Here is a 6,379-nt window from a genome sequence, read left to right as displayed (position 1 = left end):
CACAGTGGACACTCTGGGGGTGACATCATCTAGGTTCATGCTGGGTGTCCAGTAGCATTTGATCCACGTCATAACTGCAAACAGAAATTGAGGCTGCCTGGGCATATACCCAGAAAATATGAAAACTCTAATTCAAAAAGATAAATGCACCCCAGTGTTCACAGCAGCCCTGTTTACAATAGCCAAGACATGGAAGCAACCTAAGTGTCCATAAACAGATGAATGGATAAAGAAGATGCGGTACATATGTACAATGGAATATTACTTAGCCAGAAGAAAGAATGAAATAATGCCATTTGCAGCAACAGGGATGGACCTAGAGATTATCATACTAAGTGAACTAAGTCAGACAGAGAAAGACAAATATCACATGATATCACTTATATGAGGAATCTAAAAAAAATGATACAAATGAACTTATTTACAAAACAGAAAGAGACTCACAGACATAAAAAACAAACATGGTTACCAAAGTGGGAAGAGGGGAGAGGGATAAATTAGGAGTTTGGGATTAACAGATACAAACTATTGTTCTATACATAAAATAGATAAACAATAAGGACCTACTGTATAGCACAGTGAACTATAATAACCTATAATAGAAAAGAATATGAAAAAGCATATATATACTTGTATAACTGAATCACTTTGCTGTGCACCTGAAACACTGTAAATCAGCTATATTTCAACACCAAAAAAACTTTAAAAACTAAAATGAAAAAAAAAACAAGAAATTTACGCTGGAGCTGTGCTCCATTCCCATTACTGAGGTGCAGCCACACCCAAGGGCCCTGCAGGTTCTCTTCCTGGAACCCCGGGATACCTGAGACTCTGGTGAGCTGGTCAGGCTCTGTGACAAGCAGGAATGAGACTCTGAGTTCATTACTTTTATCTTTTGCAATATACTTTATAAGTATTTTTAATAAAGGTAATATAGGGCTTCCCTGGTGGCACAGTGGTTGAGAGTCCGCCTGCCGATGCAGGGGACACGGGTTCATGCCCCGGTCCGGGCAGATCCCACATGCCGCAGAGCGGCTGGGCCCGTGAGCCATGGCCGCTGAGCCTGCGCGTCCGGAGCCTGTGCTCCGCAATGGGAGGGGCCACAACAGTGGAGAGGCCCGCGTACAGAAAAAAAAATAAAAATAATAAAAAAATAAAAATAAAGGTAATATAATATTGAAATAAAATTCAAGTTCGATTTTCTTCCCTCCTTCTTTGCCTTCTTTCACTTTTTTTCCCCAGAGACAACCCCATGGAGTGTCCTCCAGTACACCGCTCTAAGCATATATGTATCCATTGGCAATATATAGTGGTTTTTAAATTTAAATAATTTGTATCATACTGTTTAAATTTTCTACAACCTGTTTCTTTTTTCTTTTCAGTGGTATGTTTTAGTGACCTATGTTTAATAAGGTTAACACGTAGAGACCTAGTTCATTTTTTAAATTGCTATTTTAATGTTCTTGGGCATATAAACTTATTTTTATTTCTCTCTGATGGTTTTAGATTGTTCTTTTGGTAGCTGTCTCTTAGCACTTATCTGCAAGTTTCTCTAGAGGAGGATTTTCTAGGTCACAAGGGATGTAAATTTTCAGCTTTACTGGATATTGGTAATTTGACATCAAAACAATTGTATTCATTTTCACTCCCACTAGTAGAATATGCAAGTTCCTCTTCTCCACTTCCTTTCCAACATCTCATATTGTCCGGTTTGACGTTTTGTAGACAATCAGAGGGATATACTGTGGCATCTAATTTAATTTGTGTTTCTCTTAGTGAGGAGGAGGACATTTTGTGAATTTTGGTGATTTTGTTTGCCTTTTCTCCTTCCTCTTCATATTTTTTGTCCATTCTTAAAAACTGGGGGTTTTGTTTTGCTTTTTATTTCCTTGTGTTTCTTAGATACTTTGCAATACATGTTACAAATATCTTCTCCTAGTTTGTGGCTTGTTTTTTCAATCAAATCTTTAAGCTAAACTTTAATTTTGGCATCATTGAAAAATTACATGCAAATTTCTAAGTCTTTTCCTTTACAATTCATACTTTCTGGCTTAAGAAATTCTGCTTAACTCAACGTCATGAAGATAATCTGTACATTTCCTTCTAATCATATAAAAGCTGTGCTTCACATATTTTGGTCTTTATTCTTTCTGGAACTTATCTGTGAAAAGAGTGTTCAATAAGGTTCTAATTTTATTTATTTATAGATAACTTTCTGATTGTGCAAACAATTCAGGCTCACTGTTAAAATTCAACTAATCATTTAACATATGAAGAAAGACATTAAAAGTCACCTGAAATCTTACTGCCCCAAGAGAGCCACCACTGATATTTTCAATATCATTTGTCAATAGTCCCCTCTTCCCCCCTTGATTATGATCCTGCAGCTGTCACACAGGGAGGGGACTTTTCTAGCATTCAAGTAAACTTAAAGAATTAATACTAGAGCATCACTACTCATCAGGGAAATGCAAATCAAAACCACAATGAGATATCATCTCACACCTGTCAGAATGACCATCAACAGGAAGACCACAAATAACAAATGTTGGCGAGAATGCGGAGAAAAGAGAACCCTCTCACACTGTTGGTGGAAAGGTAAACTGGTGTTGCTACTGTGGAAAACAGTATGGAGGTTTCTCAAAAAAACTAAAAATAAAACTACCATACGACCCAGCAATTCCACTCCTGGGTATAGAGCTGAAAAAAACCAAAACACTAATTCAAAAAGATACATGTACCCAATGTTCATAGCAGCATTATTTACAATTGCCAAGATATGGAAACAACCTAAGTGTACATCAACAGATGAATGGATAAAGAGGTTATGGCATACATATATATATAAATGGAATACTACTCAGCCATAAAAAAACAATGAAATTTTGCCATTTGCAGCAACCTGGATGGACCTGGAGGGCATTATGCTAAGTGAAATAGGTCAGACAGAAAAAGACAAATACTGTAGAATATCACTTATACGTGTAATCTAAAAAATACAATAAACTAGTGAATATAACAAAAAAGAAGCAGGCCCACAGATACAGAGAACAAACTAGTGGTGACCAGTGGGGAGGGGGAGGGGCAATACCAGGGTGGGGGAGTGGGAGGTACAGACTGTTGGGTGTAAGACAGGCTCAAGAGAAATGCAAACCAAAACTACACTGTGGTATCATCTCACACTAGTTAGAATGGGTATCATCAGAAAATCTACAGACAACAAATGCTGGAGAGGGTGTGGAGAAAAGGGAACCCTCTTGCACTGTTGGTGGGAATGTAAATTGATACAGCCACTATGGAGAACAGTATGGAGGTTCCTTAAAAAACTAAAACTAGAATTACCATATGATCCAGCAATCCCACTACTGGGCATATATCCAGAGAAAACCATAGTTCAAAGAGACGCATGCACCCCAATGTTCATTGCAGCACTATTCACAATAGCCATGTCATGAAAGCAACCTAAATGCCCATCAACAGCCTAATGGATAAAGAAGTTGTGGTACATATATACAATGGAATATTACTCAGCCATAAAAAGGAACGAAATTGGGTCATTTGTTGAGACTTGGATGGATCTAGAGACTGTCATACAGAGTGAAGTAAGTCAGAAAGAGAAAAACAAGTATCGTATGTTAATGCATGTATGTGGAACCTAGAAAAATGGTTCAGACGAACCGGTTGGCAGGGCAGAAGTTGAGACACAGATGCAGAGAACCAACGTATGGACACCAAGGGGGGAAAGCCGCGGGAGTGTGGGGATGGTGGTGTGATGAATTGCGCGATTGGGATTGACATGTATACACTGATGTGTATAAAATTGATGACTAATAAGAACCTGCTGTATAAAAAAAATAATAAAATTCAAAAATTCAAAAAAAAAATAAAAAGAGTCATGTACCGCAATGTTCATTGCAGCACTATTTACAATAGCCAGGACATGGAAGCAACCTCAGTGTCCATCAACAGATGAATGGATAAAGAATGGCACATATATACAATGGAGTATTACTCAGCCATAAAATGAAACGAAATTGAGTTATCTGTAGTGAGGGGATGGACCTAGAGTCTGTCATACAGAGTGAAGTAAGTCAGAAAGAGAAAAACAAATACCGTATGCTAACACATATATATGGAATCTAAAAAAAAAAAAAAAAGTTTCTGAAGAACCTAGGGGCAGGACAGGAATAAAGACGCAGACATAGAGAATGGACTTGAGGACACGGGGAGAGGGAAGGGTAAGCTGGGACAAAGTCAGAGAGTGGCATGGACATATATACACTACCAAACGTAAGGTAGATAGCTAGCGGGAAGCAGCCACATAGCACAGGGAGATCAGCTCGGTGCTTTGTGAGCACCTAGAGGGGTGGGATAGGGAGGGTGGGAGGGAGGGAGACGCAAGAGGGAGGAGATATGGGGACATATGTATATGTATAGCTGATTCAGTTTGTTATACATCAGAAACTAACACAATATTGTAAAGCAATTATACTCCAATAAAGATGTTTAAAAAAAAAGATAGGCTGAGGGATGTAGTGTACAACACAGGGAATATAGCCAATATTTTGTATTTACTGTAAATGGAATGTAACCTTTAAAATAATATTAAAAAAAATTTTAAAAACAGAATACTAGCTTTCTTTCCACGTCAGTCAGACAAGGGTCCATACGGATTGTTCTGGATTCCCATCATAACTTAAAGGGAAACTTTCACAATGTCTGGAGCCCTTGATGTCCTGCAAAAGAAGGAGGAGGATGTCCTCAAATTTCTTGCAGCAGGAACCCACTTAGGTGGCACCAACCTAGACTTCCAAATGGAACAGTACATCTACAAAAGGAAAAGTGATGGCATCTACATAGTAAATCTGAAGAGAACCTGGGAGAAGCTTCTGTTGGCAGCTCGTGCCGTTGTTGCCACTGAAAACCCAGCTGATGTCAGTGTCGTATCCTCCAGGAATACTGGCCAGCGCGCTGTCCTGAAGTTTGCTGCTGCCACTGGAGCCACTCCTCTTGCTGGCCGCTTCACTCCTGGAACCTTCACTAACCAAAGCCGGGCAGCCTTCCGGAGCCAAGACTTCTGGTGATTACTGATCCCAGGGCTGCCCACCAGCCTCTCACAGAGGCCTCTTATGTTAACCTGCCTACCATTGCTCTGTATAACACAGACTCTCCTCTGCATTATGTGGACATTGCCATCCCATGCAACAACAAGGGAGCTCACTCAGTGGGTCTAATGTGGTGGATGCTTGCCCGGGAAGTTCTGCGCATGCGTGGCACCATCTCCCGTGAACACCCATGGGAGGTCATGCCTGATGTCTACTTCTACAGAGATCCTGAAGAGACTGAAAAGGAACAGCAGGCGGCAGCTGAGAAGGCTGTGACCAAGGAGGAATTTCAGGGTGAATGGACCGCCCCACCTCCTGAGTTCACTGCTCCTCAGCCTGAGGTGGCGGACTGGTCCGAAGGTGTGCAGGTGCCCTCTGTGCCCCACTGAAGGCTGGTCTGCACCTCCCACTGCTCAGGCCACTGAGTGGGTAGGAGCAACCACTGGGTGGTCTTAAGCTGTTCTTCCACAAACTCTTTTTTTTTTTTTTTTGCGGTACGCAGGCCTCTCACTGTTGTGGCCTCTCCCGTTGCGGAGCACAGGCTCCGACGCGCAGGCTCAGCGGCCATGGCGCACGGGCCCAGCCGCTCCGCGGCATGTGGGACCCTCCCGGACCGGGTCACGAACCCGTGTCACCTGCATTGGCAGGCGGACTCTCAACCACTGCGCCACCAGGGAAGCCCTGGACCACAAACTCTTAAAATGGAAATAAGCTGATGGAAAGTAAACAGTTTCTTAAAAAAAAAAAAAAAAAAGAATACTAGATCTGTATATAATTTATAGAATTTGAAGTATCAGCTTACAGGATTTTCAAGTTAGAGTACATCATGTGATTGCCTCATTTCATTAAGCAATGTAAATAAGTAAAAAGAATAAAAAGGAGCATCGTGTGAGAAGTTAGGGTTTCCCAGGAAAAGCCAGTTCTCTATGGTTTGGGAAAGCATAGCACTAAGAACTGCCGCTTTTTGAAACCAGAGCACAAGTTCTCCTAGTCTCACACCCAGCATGCTAGGTTCATCTTGCTAAATGTTTTCCAATTAAGACCATTGATAGTGCCTCTAACAAATAACTTATCTTTAATTTTGTCACAGAAGGACGTAAGTAAAAACAGAGCCAATTCCTAGAAAAGCTCTAACTAATTTGATAAAATGTGAGTACCTGCATCACTCTATTTCAGAGATTCTGTGGAAAGAAGTCATTTATCAAATTTCATTACCATCAAGAAACAGGCCATCATCTTTCCTCTGCATACACGAATATCACTTGCTGTTCTTC

At 40.8% G+C, this 6,379-nt stretch overlaps 1 pseudogene; it reads left to right on the top strand.

Annotated features, from left to right (window-relative positions):
* Positions 1–4,715: 4,715 nt before the first annotated feature.
* On the top strand, positions 4,716–5,561 carry LOC116738959 (annotated as a pseudogene).
* The last annotated feature ends 818 nt before the right edge of the window (positions 5,562–6,379 follow it).

Source organism: Phocoena sinus, chromosome 14 (assembly GCF_008692025.1).
Source record: "Phocoena sinus isolate mPhoSin1 chromosome 14, mPhoSin1.pri, whole genome shotgun sequence".
In the NCBI taxonomy this organism is placed as follows: Eukaryota; Metazoa; Chordata; class Mammalia; order Artiodactyla; family Phocoenidae; genus Phocoena; species Phocoena sinus.
Note: the sequence above shows the minus strand (reverse complement) of the source record. Positions and strands in the feature narration are given on the sequence as shown.